The 18,173-nt window shown below is 40.2% G+C and overlaps 1 protein-coding gene across 1 annotated transcript in view; it reads left to right on the forward strand.

Moving 5' to 3' along the window:
- Positions 1-5,099, forward strand: part of LOC109915202 (TOM1-like protein 2) — a 58,884-nt gene extending 53,785 nt beyond the window's left edge. The window contains exon 13 of the mRNA XM_048617335.1: positions 1-5,099. This exon is cut by the window's left edge and continues 345 nt beyond it. The gene's annotated coding sequence lies outside the window, so the exon portion shown is untranslated.
- The last annotated feature ends 13,074 nt before the right edge of the window (positions 5,100-18,173 follow it).

Genomic DNA, 18,173 nt, shown 5'->3' on the forward strand with positions numbered 1-18,173 from the left:
CCCCCCCCACACCCCCAAAAAAAAAGGGGACGGTACGAAAACAGAGTGCACAGTCTTTCCCGTGGAACTCTGTTTTGAGGTGGACCTATTTTAAAATATTTATCCATAATGACCACAGCACCTATGATGGGGGTAAAGGTCAAGATGTGACCCTTCGCTGAAGTTGTGGAGATGCCATCCAATTACAGAATGATGGTGTGGGCTGATGGTACTTAGCAGTTCAAAATAGGTGGTGTTAAAATAATTTAAACTGGAGATCTGGGAGTACACTACTTTTTATATGTATCCTCCTTAAAAATCCATGTACATTTTATTGTTTGTTCTTTTGTATGCTGATATGAAAAATGATTTCCAAGCATTAACTTATTCTGTTTTAAATGCTTTAACACAAGGATAGTAATGATGTGTCATAGGGTTTGTGAGAATGTTGGAGAATAAAAGATGGTGGCTCCAAGTGAAGCAGTGGGTCACAATCCACACTTCCGTCTGATTTATGAGATCTCTGAGATAGATTCCATTGATGTGCTACTGCGGGGGTGGGGTGGTGTAAGTGTGCAGCTGTAATTTCTTTTACATTTTTATCTTGTTGTCTATGCAATGAGACTTTTCTCCCCTTCCACAATCTTTAAAAATGGGGCACATCTCTGGCTCGAAGCAGATAATTCAAAGCTGTGGAAACTGTAGGGTTGCCAACCCTGCAGGTTTGTCCCTGGGGGGGGGTGGTTTCCAGGAACTAGAGATTTATTTCCAGAGAAAAGTACAGGAGACATTAACCAAATTTCTGGAGATTGGTAGGGAAGACGCAGTTTCATGAGTAGTCAAAATTCATTCAATTAGATATCCAGGTTTGGTTCCTTTTCAATTAGTCATGGGAAGGCAGCATGCCTAGAAGATGGACCAATGACAGGTGTGTGGGAGCTCATGTGATGAAACCTCTGGGATCACACCCATTCAGAGTTGGCAACCCTATGACAATGGCTCAATTGCACTTAGTGTTTTAATTCTATAAATTCCTAGACCAATTCTAGCCATGTGGGGAGGGAAGAGAATGTATGATTTAGAAAAATAATTTAATGCAAAATCAATAAAAAATTACTTTTGTGAGCATTGGCTCACCCAGAAATTTCTAGTGTTTTAGAGCGTCTTAGTAAAACTCACCACTCCTCTGTAGCTATATAATCATGCAAATATGTTCCTGGCTAAGATTGTGCAGCAGTGTTTAACTGGACTGTATATTGCTTTACACGTTGTTCAGTGCAGTAACTTTACACTTCTGCATCTGTACATTTGATAAATGTAACTATTCAGAATTGTCCAATGTATAATTTTTGTTGACCATTCCTGCTATAGTGTGTTGAGTTTTGTGTTCTTCTGGCTTGAAGGAAATCCTTCCACCAAAAAGCATTGAACAATTGACCAGAAAAATCATTGTCAATTGTGAAGAAACATGTTCAAAAGATTACTATGAAGAAACATGTCCCATTTTACAAAAGGGGTATGGAGGTACTGGATAAATTGCCATAAAGGTTTTTAAGAATGATCCCAGAACTGAAAGGGTGTAATTATTAGGAAAACTGAACAAGGTGATAAAGGAATAGTAGGTTATGCAGGTAGGGTTTGTTGAAGTGGAATAGAAGAAGTTTTGTATGGAGTATAATTGGTTTGGCCAATGGACCTGTTTCTGACAATCAGTCAGAACAATCAAGAATTATTGAATATTATTGGGAATAGTTATTCATTAAATCAAAATTTCTCAGTTGATATCTTAAAAACTGATATCTCTTTCATAAGTTGGCATTTTTTTTATAATTCTGAAAATTTAGAACATATTCTAATATTTGCATGAGGAATCTTGAGGCCAAGGTTAAACTTGCAGTTAAAATAATGACTGGTTCCCCTTTTCAATAAACTACACATCACTGGAAAACAAAATAGAATTTGAGATTGATTCTCACTTAAGAGCTTATCCAGCAGAATTTACCAATCCTTCAACCAGCTTTTATATCAAGAAATGATTTGCCTAGAACACTATCGCTGGAGAGAACCCATGACTAGAGATCTAACGTAAAATTTGCTGTTGCTTGATTGGTTCAGGAAATATATTACACTATTTTAAAAAAAAACTGACTTAAACACGCAAGCATAAGTGATATGACATGTAACTTATCCTCTGCTTATTTACAGAATCTTACCCCCAGAAGGATTTATTGAGGCATTTTTATATCAATTTGATAATCAGATAGTTGCAGCTTTTAATTGGTTGATTAACCAAGGTTCAGTATTTCTACAAAACTGCAGTTACAGAGGATGGTTATTTTGAACCTGGGTGATGTTTGATAATTCATTCAACCAAAACAGAAATTGAATAAGGTCCATGTTGTACATAACTTACCCTGTGCAAATTAGGCGTTGTGTTTTCCTACCTGAGTGACTGTTGTGTTTAGTTAGCATAGGAATATCCTAAAGTCATGAAAGGTACTGTTTAAATGCAATTGTCTGTCTTTAGCGATTTTGATTTCTAAAAGCTTACAGCTGGAATTTGACAGTGACTCTGTGTATTAAGCATTAAAAAGCAGTATCTCAAATTTAGTTTCAGATTTAGTATTTGAAATACTTCAAATAATTAAATGGGTGTGAACTGGATGTGCTTGGATGACAATCTGAATTAGCTGCTTTTAACTGGCATTAACTCCTACTTAGCAGAATGTAAACTGTATTCTTTGTGCAGCTTCTCTCTTCTCCATCACCTCCCCCCTCCAAACACATACTGTCTTGTCAATCATGTGATTTTTTTTCACGAAAGGACAGTCATGCTGTTTGAAACATGGTTTTTCTATAAATCTGATATAGTTTTAAAATTGGGTTTTGTCACTGTCACAGCAGACTTTACAATATTTCTCTACAAATCTTAATGATTAAGGCAATTTATTTCTGGTGTGATAAAACACAGCCTTTGAGCAAGATGTGATTTTCTTGCCAGGGTTTATAATTAAGTTGGAAAGGTATCTGCATGGTGTATCCTTCTCCTTTGATAAAACAACACAATGCAAGTATATACAAGCAGTTAACTGGCCTTAAGTGTGGGATACCATTGGAATATAAGCACATGTTAAATAATTGCCTCTGGTTATCTTAAACTGGAGCAGGGGAATAAGTCAGCAGCCATATTGGGGGCTAATGTACAAAAGAGAGGACAGGCAAGCTGGCATCAGCAAAATACACCACAGCCAGCAGGGCAAAGGCAGGTTCCAACCCCATTTCCATCATAGAACACCTCACCTGCAGTGTGGTAATACCTTCAGATCACAGAATTCAACAGTCAGAATCCCTTAGCCTGTCCACAGAGTGAGAAACCTCACAAAGCATGATGCTGACATAAAATACATAACCATTCAGCCCCTTGAGCGCATTCTGGCATTAAATTTGATTTTAGCTGATCTGAATTTCCATTTGCTTCAGTTTCTTATTTCAAGAATCAACAGTTCTCATTTCCTCACTTTGGAATTCTAATTTCTTTATGTAAAAGCTAACAATGCATTTTTTTGTCCTTTGGTTTTCGTGCAGTAGCCTTTGGTAACTTTCTTTTTAGACATGGAAACCTAAATCCCTTTTCTCCATGTTACTATCTCCTGACCAATAAGAATATTTTGATTTTAATTTTGTTTTGGTCTTGTGCCTCTTCACATAATGTCAATCTATAAACTTACACATAGACTGTCTATTTCTTAAGTCCTATCATTAACACATGATGTAAAGATCAGAATTCTGACCTGTCTCCATGTAAATGGTCCTGCATGCATGATTGTCACTCAGAGACAGGGCAGGGTCGAATCAGGTCCACCAACACTCAGAACCAGTTTGAATACAGCCACGAGGCAGGTTGGTTAAAGTTTGGCTTTTTGTCCCAGTTGTTTTCAAGGCTGTTAAGTTTTCACCCTTTACATCCCATTATTCTCCATACTGCTGTATATCATCCATGTCCTCTTCACCCAGTATGCACTTTAAAACCAATGAGCCATATAATAACAATGGCAAGTCTTTGAAGTGCATATAAAAATCTCCTTTGGAAAAAAAAACTAATGCACTTGCAACCCCATAAAAGTGTCTTTCCAAACCGTTATAGTATCAGTAGTAAACTTTACCTCATTTGAAAATTCTTAATCTTGTCCATCTGAACATACAGACATTGAAAAGTAACTGTTAAAATAATAATACCTTATAACCTCAAAGATGTCACTCAACCAAACTACTTCAGCCTATATAAACTGCCCCCAATGAGTTAATCCATTAGTGAATCTTGGAATTCAGCCAAGTGTTTACAATGCTGTTTGTTGATACAGTTCTTAGTTGGCTTCATTAGTTAGCCTTGGAGCTAAGACAAGCATTCATAATGGATTAGTTTAAAGGGAGTCTGTTTTCACAAGTGGATGTAGAATGTTTACTTTGACATCTGAAGCTATACTATGATGTTATTTCTTTAACTTTGTTCAAATAAATATAGAAAGATTTTAATCCATTTTTTGAGGAAAACTTCTGTTATTGATGTTATTAATGGCTGTCACATTGTTTACTTATAACTCGATAAAATGGTCATTTTAAAAGCAAATTTTGGAATTTTCTAAACACATTTCAAGACATACAATCGTCATTATTTGGTTCATTGGTTCTGTATTGCATACTTGGGTGAGTGGACATGGAGGATCCAACAGGGCATGGATGGGGTATAGGCAAGACCTTTCAGACTTGCCTTTCATAACTCTGAATCCAGACTATGGCTCACACTCCAGTGAGAGACCTTGACCACATGACATTGAAGCTGGCTTAACACGTGAAAATTGTGGGGAAGAGATGATGCCTACCCCCAAATTGGAACTGAGCAGTTCAGGAGAGCAGTATGTGGACTCACTAACCAGCAAAAATTATTGGAACAGAGAATGGAATGGGAACGCCGGCCACTATTTTTAATGGCCTCTAGAGATGGCCTACCTCCATCAAAATTCAGCTCCTAGTTTCCCGTTTACCACTGGTATTTCAGCCTCTGCATGTATTATGAAAATGGATATGAAACACTCATTTAATAAATCTCCTGTTGCCTTGTCCATTGATTTGAGGTGTTGGAGAAAACGCACAACCTGACTACACACCCTCTATCTGATCTAGCCAAGTGTTACCAAATCCGCATATTGCAGCGTTTGCAGATTACTCATTGAAATTACCTATCTCGGAGCCCATTGAACTGAAGTGGAAACATGGCACGTTCAATTCCCCAGGGACTGCCAAAGAAGACAGCAGTTTGGCTTGCATCTGTTCTACTTTAGCACTTTCTCAACTACTTTTTGCCGTTACCTTTGTCCCATCCATGTATTTTTATCTTTTTTTTCACCACATTACTTAACCATGGTTATCCTTTTAACAATTCTTCACTTACTGGTTTTCCATTGTTCCTTGCATTGATCTCAATCTTTTAGTTTGTTATTATCTCTTTCCTTATCCTTTCATTTTGGGTCCTTACTGCAAGCACTTTTGCCTGTTAAGAGACATGAATCAGTTTTCTTATTGTACTGACTACTATCCCCGATTTGTCAGTTTACCCATTCACAGCTCAGTCCAATTTATACAAGTTTATTGATCCAGAAACCACTGCCAATAACAATTAGAATTGGAAGCTTTACTCTTTGGTGATGGCAGGTTATCTGTGTTCAGACAAGAGTGGGACAGGCCAGCACTAAAATTTGCAATGATTGTGGTGAATGTTCAAAGGTTTGATGGCAATGGAGAATGCAGGTGCAGGTACAAGTACTGAGCCTGGTGGTATTTCCTACCTCCAGTGGGATGCACTTGCGTTGCTGACCTTCCAAGATTGACCTGGATTTTCCAGGCATGAGGCTTAATCCCAAAGGCACTCCTATCAGCCATTGCAGTGAAAAATCCATGGGAGTATGGATTAAATTATGTGATTTGTTCCCCAGATTCTTTTGAATGCTCTGATTTATTTGATATCCAGAAGATGCAGGAGAGAGAGAGGCTATTTGTCTGACAAATACTTAAATGCTTCTTGACTCCAGAGTTTTTGTTTTGAGGAATGCATTAGGATGAACTTGCATTGGTGAGAGCCTTGGCAGCAGGAACCTTGTTTCTGTGAAGGCGAGACAGTACTGGTTTCAGGTGATAGGATAAAATATCTCATTTAGACCTTCTTTCCCATTCACCTTGCAGTTAAAACATTCAACTAATCTTTATTACTGGGTTGTTTGTTGTGAGCTTGACTGTGCCTGGTTATCCAGGCTCTTCTGTTGTTGGTTAGTATTAAATAACAAACAGTTTATAGGAGTTACTATTTTAAATAGGCCAGAATTTAGTTTTACTGTACGCCTAATGTTCCTGTGTTAGTGCAATGTAGGATTCATGCAGTTTAAACAAATCTGCTGTAAGTAAACTAAGCTTGAACACCAGAAGCTACTGGGACTTAACCAATGTAACATCCCACCATACACGAATCCTTTTGCACAGTAAGGCATAGGTGAGGATCTGTAGAATTGACCTCACTGGCTTCTATTGCAGAGTTCATGGAAACAGCGATGACAGTGCCAAGGTAAATCTAGTTAACATGACCAACAGAACTTCCAAACTCATCAATTTTCCTAATTTTGACAGCAAAACCACTTCATGACCTGCTTTGCAGTGCACTCAAAATTCGTAACACCACCCATTTGGCTCACCCTCTCATTCTGTCTGCCAGCAGGATTTGGGTTAATAAACCAAAAACTCTACCAGGATAATAGTTGTTTCCTTTGACTTGCTGCAAAATCCAATTGGAGCCAGATTGACCATATTCTCAACACCACTGCCTATTGCACCCAATCACAGAGTGCTGTGGAAGTTCATTGTTTGAGTATGTTTAAGATGGAGTTTGACTGACAGATTTCTGATGACCAGTGGTGTGTTGGGCTATGGGGACTGGGTGGGTAATAGGCATTGAAGTGTTTGATTAGCTATGATTGAGCCTGCTCCACCATTTAATACAATGGGCTGAAAAGCCTACTTCTGGTCTTATGTTCTCTTTCAAAAGTAATTTGACTGAAAGCAAACCTAGTAGTCACAGGGAGAAGTTCAGCTTCATTGTAACTGGTTCATGAGATTGAGAAATTCACTGTTGAGGTGCAGTTAATGACACAGACTATAATACTGTATTGAACTAGCTTTTGACTATTTCTGTGCACCAACACAGAATTTTAATTTTTAACATTGGTGAGTATTTCATGCCCTGCCAATTGCACAACGCTTTTCTCAGGGTGGAACTGGGAGGATCCAGGCTGCAGCAGTTCAAGATGATAGCTCATCACCTCTTTCCGAAGGAATCTAGAGATGGGAAACACTGGCCCAGCCAGTGATGCCCACATTCCCAAGCATGAATAAAAAAATTGATAACCTGTCATTATTAATAATCATGTAAATTCCTGTGAAGCTGGTGTGTGTCTGTGGTGGCCAGGAGGGGAAAGTATGATGTTTATCCTTTCTGGAACCAGGACAGTTAAAGTACATAATCCAAATCTGCGCTCTGTGGCAAGGAGCATTTCAAAACGCCACCATTCATTTTCAACCAGAGAACAGGAAGCTAAAATCCCCACACACTTTCTAATGTTTTAATCAACTTCTGAAACTGTGTTTCAAATAAGGAGAAAAGTTGTCTAAATATGAAACAAAGAATGGCAAAGCTGCTGTTACCTATGTGTCAGTCACATGAATCTCCTCAACTTGTCAACCAACAGAGGCTGACAATGGAGGGAGATCTACAGCCTGGATCCTTCCAGTTTCCACCTGATAAAACAGCTCTGCAATTGACAGGGAATAAAAGATGTGGCATCTAAAGATTGTGATAACCTTGCAGGTGAATGTGTAACCCAATGTCTGTTTGCTTTGGAAAAGTAAGTAACATTGATTTTCTAGAATGTATGCAATTAACTTCTCCCAGAACTGGATTAGGCATCCAGAAATGGTGGAGTGGCTCAGTGGTTAGCACTGCTGCCTCATAGCACCAGTGACTTGGATTCAATTTCACCCTCAAGTAATTGTCTGTGTGGAGTTTGTACATTCTCCCCACGTCTGCACGGGTTTCCTCCTGAAAGTGTGCAGGTTAGGTGGATTAGCCATGCTAAATTGCCTGTAGTGTCCAGGGATGTGCCGGCTAGGTGGATTAATCACGGGAAATGCAGGGTTACAGGGATAGTGGAGAGATGTTCTTCAGAGGGTTGGTATGGACTCAACGGGCTGAATGACCTGCTTCCACACTGTAGGGATTCTGTTCTATGAAATATTTTTCTCATTTGAAGCCAACGTTAATGCCATTTGAAGCATTGTTGATGAGTTTTGAGAATGAATTGAGCTTACAAATCTAGTTAATAACAGTTCACCTTGGAAATTAAATGTCCAAAAAATGATTGGCTATGTTGCGTTCAGTTCTGGTCACCAAAATACAAGAAGGATGTGGAGGCCTTCGAAAAGGTGCAAAAGAAGTTTACTGGGATGTTGCCTGGATTGGAGAATATTAGCTACAAGGAGAGGTTGGACAAACTTGGATTGTTTTCTTTTGAGTCTTGAAGGCTGAAGGATGGCCTAATCGAAATGTATAAAATTGAATGGCGTTGATAGTTGGAGTCTTCTTTAAAGGTAAAAATGTCAAGTACTAGGGGACATTGGTTTAAGATGAGATGGAGTCAGTTTAAAAGAGATGTGTGAGGAACATTTTATTACACAGAGGGTGGTAGGTGCCTGGAAGGCACTGCCAAGGGAAGTAGATATGATAGGAATATTTAAGAGGCGTTTAGAAAGATACATCAACAGGCAGGAAATAGAGGGATACAGACCATGTGCAGGCAGATGGAATTAGCTTAGAATGGTATCATGGTGGGCTGAAGGGCCTGTTCCTGTGCTGCACTGTTCTATGTCTAATCCTAGGTCCATTAGCAGTTTCCAGTACCAATTTGCATCTCAATAGGAGATCATTGATCTCATTATATCTGTGTCAATTAGAAAAAAAGCTCTGCAGCCAAACTCTGAACAGTGATATTAATAAAGTGTATTTGTGGTTATCAGACTTAATAGTAGGCTTAGTAGACTTATTAATTGATACATTAATTACTAAGGTAATAAAGATGGTAAAGTTTCATGACTTTGGGATGCAGGAACTCCTGGAAGAAAGTGTGCTCCAACGCAGTAAGTGTCTGCGCCTCAAGGAGCTTCAGTTCAGACTTTGAGTTGGAAACTGAGGTGCAGATAATGTATTGGAGAGGGGTAATAGTACCTGGACACTTTATTCCAGGAGGCAGTCACACTCTTTTGGATAAGGAGATCTGTTTTGGTTAGTGGTCAGGAACAGGAGGTTATAACTCTGAGTGAGGAGGTATGGGAACCCAGAAAATGGAGGTGGAGGAAGCTCTGTCTTTGAAACGGTCCAATAGTTTTGAGGTTGCTGCGGTCTGTATGGGTGAAAGTAGGAACTGCAGGGTGAATGAGTGAACTGACCATGGCACTGTGGTACAGAAAGCTAGTCAAGCAATGGAGGGGGTGTTAATAGGGATATGTTGGTAGTAGGTGATTTTTGTTTTTCTTTTTATTCTTTAACGGGTTGTGGGTGTCGCTGGCTAGGCAGCATTTATTGTCCATCCCTAACTGCCCTCTGGGCAGTTAAAAGTCAACCACATTGCTGTGAGTCTAGAATCACATGTAGGCCAGACCAGGTAAAGATGGCAGTTTCCTTCCCCAAAGGGCATTAGTGAACCAGATGAGTTTTTCTGACAATGGATTCACATCGTCATTAGATTCTTAATTCCAGATATTTTATTGACATCAAATTCCACCATCTGCCTTGGTGGGATTCGAATCCAGGTCCTCAGAACATTATCTGGGTCTCTGGATTAACAGTCCACCGTTAATACCGCAAGGCTATTGCCTCCCCCCATAGTAGGGAGGATAGATAAGGGTCTCTGCAGCCAAGGCCAATAGTCCATGCTGCTGTGTTGCCTGCTCACTGCCAGGGTTCTGGACTGGAGTTATTCTTGTAGTGGAAGGGAGAGGATTCAGTGGTCATGGTCCATGTAGGTACCTACAATACAGATAGAATTAAGAAAGGAATTCTACTGAAGGAGTATGAACAGCTAGGGGCTTTATTAAGAAAAATCTATTTCAAAAGTTACATGTTCTGGAGATTCATATAACTATATTGGTAAAGAAGGTTTCAAACTAAATAGTGAGGGGAATATTGTTAAAGTGAAAGGAAACAACAAAGCAATAAAGCAAGATGGGAATCTAGGTACTGATTACCAGAGTGTAAGAAGATGGGATAGAAAATAAAGATGTAAGAGTGCATCAGAAGTTGAGGCCAGAGGTTGTAAAAATAGTTGAAAAGTTTGAGGCCATGTATTTGAATGCATTCAGCATTTGTGACAAAAGAGAAGAGCTGTTGGCACAGATAGAAACCAATATGTCTGACTTAATGAGTATTACAGAGACATAGTTGAAAGACAAGCAAGACTGAGAGCTGAATGTTGAAGAGTACTTGACCTATCAGAATGATAGGAAGGCAAGAAAATGTGGTAGCATAAGTGTTAATCGAGGATGGCATAGTTAGTACTGAAGAGTGACAATAACTTGGGAAATCAAAATGTAGAATTTGTTTAGAGTGTGATAAATAATAAACATAAACTGCTCCCACAAGTGATCTTTTATAGAACCCCTACCAGTAGTTGCACTGTGCAGGATAAAGCATACAGGAAGGAAATGTTACACGATAACAATAGTTGATTTTAACCTAATTTTAATTGGGAGAATCTGATTAACAAAGGCAACCTTGAAATTGAGTTCAGAAAATGTATTTGGAACAATTTCTTATAGTAGACTCTGCAGCCAATTAGGGAGTAGGCTATTCTAGACCTAATAATGTGTAACGATACAGAATTAATCAATAACCTTAAGATAAAGGAGTTTATAGGTAACAATAATCACAATATGATAGTATTTTCTGTTCAGAGGGCTCTTGTGGTGTAGTGGTAGTGTTTAAGTTTAAGTTTCTAGGTTTAAGTCCCATCTGTTCCAGAGTTTTGTCATTGTATATTTGACTGGTTGATTGAAGAAATTCTATTTCGTGTTAAAAGGGGAAGTGTGGGTCAATGACTAGTGGTTTAAAACTAAATTACCTGTAACAATGAGGGTACGAAGGGAAAGCTGGCAAAGGTGAATTGGGAAAGTAGATTAGAAGGTGGATCGCTAGAGTTGTCGTGCAGACTCTTAATTAGATAGTTAATAACTGTGGTACTGAAGATTTGTGCTTCAGAATTATCTTAAAACCTTAACCAAGCTATTCACATGCAGCTACACTCCAGGCATCTACCTGGCAACACGAAAAATGCCAAGAAAAGGACTATCTGACAAAGCTAATCTGTCCAATTTTCCTTCCATAAGCCTTTGTTTGATCATCAGTAAAGTGATGTCATTGACCGTGTTATCAGGCAGTACTTACACAGCAATGACCTGCTCATTAATTTTAAAAAAAAACAAGAAATTACTGAAAAAGCTCTGCAGGTCTGGCAGCGTCTGTGAAGAGAAATCAGAGTAAATGTTTGGGTCTGGTAACCCTTCCTCAGAAAAAAAGACCTCTTTATTAGTGCTCATTTGATTGAGCATGGCATTGAGGAGCTCTGGTGAAACTGAACTCCGTTGGAATTGAGGAAACTCTCCACTTGGTGGGGTGGGAGGGTGGTTGAGGTTATTTCCAGTACACAGGAAGATTGTTATGGTTTTTGCACGTCATTCATCTCAGTCTCAGGCCGTCACTGGAGAAACTTTTCAATATCAGAGGTTCAACTATCTTCAGCAGCCTCACCAATGCACTTTTGCTCTATCATAAGGTCATAGTGGAAACATCCAGTGATGATTGCATGAGTTTCAGTAACATTTGCAACTTCTCATATATTGAAGCTGTCTGTCACTATATGACAGGATCTGGATGATATTCAGACATGGCTGAGAAGTGGTAAGTAATAATTGTGTCACAATGACCCATCTCCACCACTAAGAGGCAATCTAACTATCTCTCCCCTTGACATTCATTGGGAAGCCCCTATGTTAAGGACCTGACCAAACCTCCTCAAAACATATCAAGGAGATAGCCTAGACCCTAACTTTGATCTTATTCAGAGGCAAGTGTAAAGTGCTGTATTCCAGATGTGATTTGATTGGTGAAATTACAATGCTTTAAGCAAAGCACACTTTATTCTTATACAACAGTTAAAGTGCAAACAAAGAAATGGGCATAACTTTAACTCTATCAAAACACTTAATAAAATAGTATATTATTTAACTACTATTCAACTGTTCCAATGTAGCAGCATCCAATAAATGCACCTTGGCAAAGGTAAATTCAACAAAACAGATTTCCCTCACTTCTGATTTCCTCCAGTCCAGGAGAAGGAACATTGACAGAACGGATCTAGCAGAAAGAACTTAAGCTTTTGCAGTAGCAGAGTCAGAGCTGTATCTAGCACCTTCAACAACTAAAGCAAAAACTAAAACCTGGGTCTGTGTGAGCCTGACTCCACCCACTCATGTTTCTTTTGTCTAAACTTTTTTAAAAAAAGTATTTACTCTGCTTTTCATGGTGCAGACATCTTGGCACCAGGTTTACAACACACCTCTTCAAGAGAAACAGGACAGAACAAATTTCTCTTGAAGATAAATCTTGTCACACCCATATAATAACTTAGGGAGTCGAACTGGAAAGGAACAGTGTTGAACACCAAAATAGAGCTATTACACATCATAGTCCCAGCCTGGCTCACCTTTGGAGTTGGTGGGACTTGAACGTGGACCATCTGGTTCAGAGGTAGGGACACTATCACTGCACCACAACAGCCCTATCAGTCTGCTTTATTTTTCTTTCTCTTTCATATCTGTAAGTGTTATCATGTACAACCAAAGGGTCTCCTTTTTTAATATCCAGAAGTGCTTTTACACACCACCGAGCGGTTTACTCCACCACCAAATCACCGGGACAATTTTTTTCCAACTACTAACTACCATGAGTAAATCACCTGTGTAGCCAATAAAATATTCACATGCAAAGTCATTACAGGTAATGCAAACCAACAAAAGTAAGGGAGTGGGTCTGCTTGATTTTTTTTTAATAAGAGCTGGAAGTGTTATTGCACACACACAAGAAGATTTCTTTTTCCCCACCAGCAAATCACAGTAATTTTTTTTGTTTTTCACTACCTGTAAAACACCTGTGTAGCCAATGAGCTATTTACCTGTAAAATCTGTTAATGGGTAATTCTAACCGTCAATAGTGAGGAAGGGGTAAGAAAAGTGGGAAAGGGCTAAATAAAAAATGGTGTTGGAGAGGGAAATAAAGCACTGTATCTCCCATGGTGCCCACCTCCCTCTAAAGACATTGAGAGCATTGATGCATCTCCCTCTCCAAAGACACCCGGGCATAAACTTAACAGCGTGGGTCTGCTTTATCTTTTTTTTATATCTAGAAGTGATATCACACACAACTGAATGACATTCTCGCCCCCAAATCACTGTGACGTTTTATTACCGTAAATGATCCAAAGAACCAATTAGAAATTTACATACAAAGCCCATTATAGGAAATGCAAACAATCAAAAGTGAAGTGGGGTAGGGAGTGCGGAAGGGGCTAAATCACAATGGAATTGGAGAAGGAAATAAAGCACTGTTTTGCTTGCAGTGCCCACCTAAAGGCACTAAAGCATCGGTGGACACCGTGTTTCCCTGTCCAATGACACCTAGGCACAAACGTAACCATGTGTGTCGTTTTTTTTCTATATCCAGAAGTTTATGGTTCTGGCTTCTTGTTTTCTTTTATATCTGGTAGTGTTATCACACACAACCAAATGACTTTCCCATCCCCAAATCACCACGACTTATTTTGTTTGTTTTTAGCTATTAATCACCACCAGCGATCACGTGTGCAGCCAATTAGAAGTTTACATACAAAGCCCGTTATGGGTAATTCACCATCAAAATTGGGGAGGTGGTGTGTAGAGGTAGGGAGAGAAGGAAGGGACTAAGGCAAAATGGACTTGGAGGGGGAAATGAAGCACTGTATCCCTGCAGTGCTCACCTCTTTCTAAAAGGCATCGAGAACATTGGTAGACACTGCGTGCTTCCTCTCTAATGATACCCAGTCACAAAAATTTATATTTATTTTTCCCTAATCAACCTGTTCAGAGATGTTATTACACACCTCTGGAACAGGTGGAACTTGAATGCCGGTCCCAGACACAACCACTGCTTCACAAGGGCTCTATGGGTCTGCTTTATTTTTTCTATATGCAGGTGGCCCAATGGAGAGGAATGTCCAATAGCGTATGCATCCAGGACTTTTGCTAATGTAGAGCATAAATATGACCAGATAGTGAAGGAAGGTTTATCGGTCATATTTGGAGTCAGGAAGTTCTAACAATACCTTTATGGATGTAGACCCTGCTAGGTCTATTTAACGAGGACAAGGCCCCTAGCTTAAGGCCAAATTTAGTGGTGGGCTCTAATTCTAAGTGCGTATAATTAAAAGTTGGAACACTGGCCGAGGCCAAGTAGCAAATGTAGATGCATTGAGCCACCTCCCACTGGTAGATAAACCACTGGTGATACTACCTCTGCAAGAGTCCGTAATTTTAAATTTTCTGGACAGACTTCCAGTCACAGCTGACATCATCAGAAAGATGTTGGATGCAGAAAGATCAAGTCCTTTCTAAACTGAAACAACTGGTATTAACGGGGGAAACCAAAGGACTGTCACAACTAGAATTGAAATCTTTTTGGACTCGTAGAGGGCAGGATATTGTTATGGGGAGCAAGAGTGATTGTCCCGAGCATAGGCGGCCTTAAAATACTGGCTGAATTCCACCAGGACCATCCAGGGGTCTCCAAAATTAAGATGTTGGTGAGACATCATGTCTGGTGGCCAGGCTTGGCCACAGACATAGCCATGTTGGTGGGGCAGTGTCAAGAGTGTCAACAAGGACATAACTTAATGCCAGCAGCTCCCCCACAGCCATGGGAAAAGCTGAGTAAACCCTGGACTTGGTTACATGTCAACTATGCTGATCCTTTAATGGGCTCAACTTTCTAAGAGATTGCGGAAGCTCACTCAAAGTGGTTGGATGTGCATAAGGTCCATTTGTCAAACACAGGGACAAGAATAGAAAAAACTGCACGTATCTTTTGCAATACACAGAGTCCTGAAAGTATTGGTCACAGATAATAGGTGATCTTTTACCAGCAAGGAATAAATTCGAATGGGATTTGACATAAAAGAATAATAGTTCTATACCACCCATCATCCAATGGCCTGCAGAAAGTGCAGTCCAAAATTTGAAGGCTGTATTGAAGTAACAGCTTTCAGCCTCATTAGATACCAAGCTGTCCTGGTTCCTATTTGATTATAGGTCCACCGCACATGCAACTACAGGAATGGCTCCAGCAGAGTTGTTAATGGGGAGAAGACTCTGCACCAGGTTAAGTCTGATCTTCCTGAACCTGGGGGTAGGGGGAAGGAGGGGTAGGGATGGAGGGGAAAGTGTAATGTGAAGAAGAACAGCATCAGGGATATCAATGCCAGACACAAGATTCCACAAAGCAAGAGAGACAGTTTACTACAGGGGTCCAAGTTTGGTGCAGGAATCATGGAAATGGATCTGGATGGGTAAGGGCATGGTCAATGCTAGGTCAAGAGCAGTCATATATAAAGTTTGGGTAGGTGGATTAGTCCTGAATAAGCACGTGGATTATATGAAAGCCACGAATTCTCAAGCGGCATGGGAGCAAAACATACTCTGCTCCTCAGAACATTCAGAAATGCTGGCGGAATCCATAGATTCACCTTCTCTATCAAACACTGTTAAGTGCTCTGAAACCGAGATGGACATGATAGAAGTAGCTGCCTCAACACCTTTGCTGCCAGAAGAAGAGTAAAATTCTACCGATGTGTTCCTGGGGCAAAAGGCGGACACACAAGCCACCTGTGTTGGATGCTGAATTGGAGGAACGAGCGAACGCCATCTACAAGTTCGCTGATGACACTACCTTGATAGGACGGACAGCTAACAACAACGAGTCAGAATACAGAAAGGAGATAGAGGCCTTGGTGATGTGGTGCAGTGAGAACAACCTCTCTCTCAACATTGGCAAATCTAAGGAACTGATCAGTGACTTCAGAAAGAAAGGAGGGGAACATGCCCCCATCTATGTCAACGGAGCTGAAGTTGGGAAGTTTGACAGCGTCAAGTTCCTAGGAGTGACAATAACCGACAACCTGTCCTGGACTTCCCACATAGATGCAACAGTCAAGAAGGCACAACAACGCCTCTTCTTCCTCAGGTGGCTCAGGAAATTTGGCATGTCCATAAGGTCCCTCACCAACTTCTACAGATGCATCATTGAAAGCATACTGTCTGGGTGCATAACAGCCTGGTATGGCAACTGCTCTGCCCAGGACCGTAAGAAACTACAGAAGGTGGTGTGCACAGCCCATACCATTGCGGAAGCCAACCTTCCATCCATGGACTCTATTTACATGGCTCACTGCCATGGAAAGGTGGCCAACATCATCAAAGACCCATCGCACCTCGATAATGACCCCTACAAACTCTTACATCAGGTAGGAGATACAGAAGCTTGAATACATGCACCAGCAGGTTCAGCAACAGCTTCTTCCCAGCCATTATTACACTGATGAATGGATCTGTAACTTCAAATAATGCTGATCTTGCCTAGCACAAGCCCTGTGTGATGTAACCTGTATGCCTCTGTCTAAATTTTTTTCACCCTTTGATCTGAATGTCCTTGCTTACTATGATTGGCCTGTACTGCTCATAAACAAAGCTTTTCACTATACTTACACGTGACAATAAATAAATCAAATCAAGGAACCAGGCCCGGTGCTAAAATTCCCCAGGAGGCTCTCCAAGAAAAAGTACCAGCCTTTGTCCACGTACTCAGAAAGGGAAGGGATGTAGTGATTGTAACAAGGTCAGATAGGTGGACCTCATAGAATATGAATTCCCTGTCTGGGGCTGTTAATCTGCTCCAATCAGGGAGCTCTGGCTGACATAAAAGGATTGCGTGTCAGGGATACTGACACTCTGGTGCCTGACTGTATGAGGTGGTACTATAATCAAAGACTGTTCATGTGTAAATAATGTGTGACTTGGTGACGGGGTACTGACCTCATAGGGTTGTTTCATATCCAATCTGCCTGCACATGGTCTGTATACATCTTTTCCCTGCCTGTTTCATGTGTCTATCTAAATGCCTCTTAAATATTATTATTATATCTGCTTCTACCACCTCCTCTGGCAGTGTATTTCAGTTACCTACCACCCACTGTATAAAAAAAACTGTCTGGTACACCACCTTTAAACTTTCCCCCTCTCACTTTAAACTTATACACCTTAGTATTTGACATTTCCACCCTGGGGCAAAAAAGTCCATTCTACCCACACCTCTCATAATTTTATATATTTCTATTAGGTCACCCCTCAGCCTCCAACGCTCTAGCGAAAACAATCCAAGTTTGTCCAACCTCTCCTTATAGCCAACACATTCCAATCCAGGCAACATCTTGGTAAACCTCTTTTGGACCCTCGCCAAAGCTCTACATCCTTCCCATAGTGCAGGGGCAGAACTGCACACAATACTCCAAACAAAGCCTAACTAAAGTTTTATTCAGCTGAAACATGATTTGCCAACTTTTATACTCAATGCCCTGACCGAATAAGACAAGCATGCCATAAGTATTCTTTACCACCTTATCCACTTGTGATGCCACTTTCATGGAGTTATAGACTTGCACCCCAAGATCCCTCCATACATTAATGCTCATAAGAGTCCTGCTATTTACAGCATACTTTCCTCTTGCATTTGACCTCCCAAAATTCATCACCTCACACTTGTCTGGATTAAACTCCATCTCCCATTTCTCAGCCTAACTTTCTACTGATCTATATCCTGCTGTATTCTTTGACAATTTTCCTCACTACCTACAACTGTATCAATTTTACAAACTTACTAATCAGACCACCTACATTTTCATCCAAATCATTTATATAATTTACAAACAACAAAGGTCCCAGCATTGATCCTTGCAGAACAC

This window comes from Rhincodon typus, chromosome 37 (genome assembly GCF_021869965.1).
Source record: "Rhincodon typus isolate 14 chromosome 37, sRhiTyp1.1, whole genome shotgun sequence".
In the NCBI taxonomy this organism is placed as follows: Eukaryota; Metazoa; Chordata; class Chondrichthyes; order Orectolobiformes; family Rhincodontidae; genus Rhincodon; species Rhincodon typus.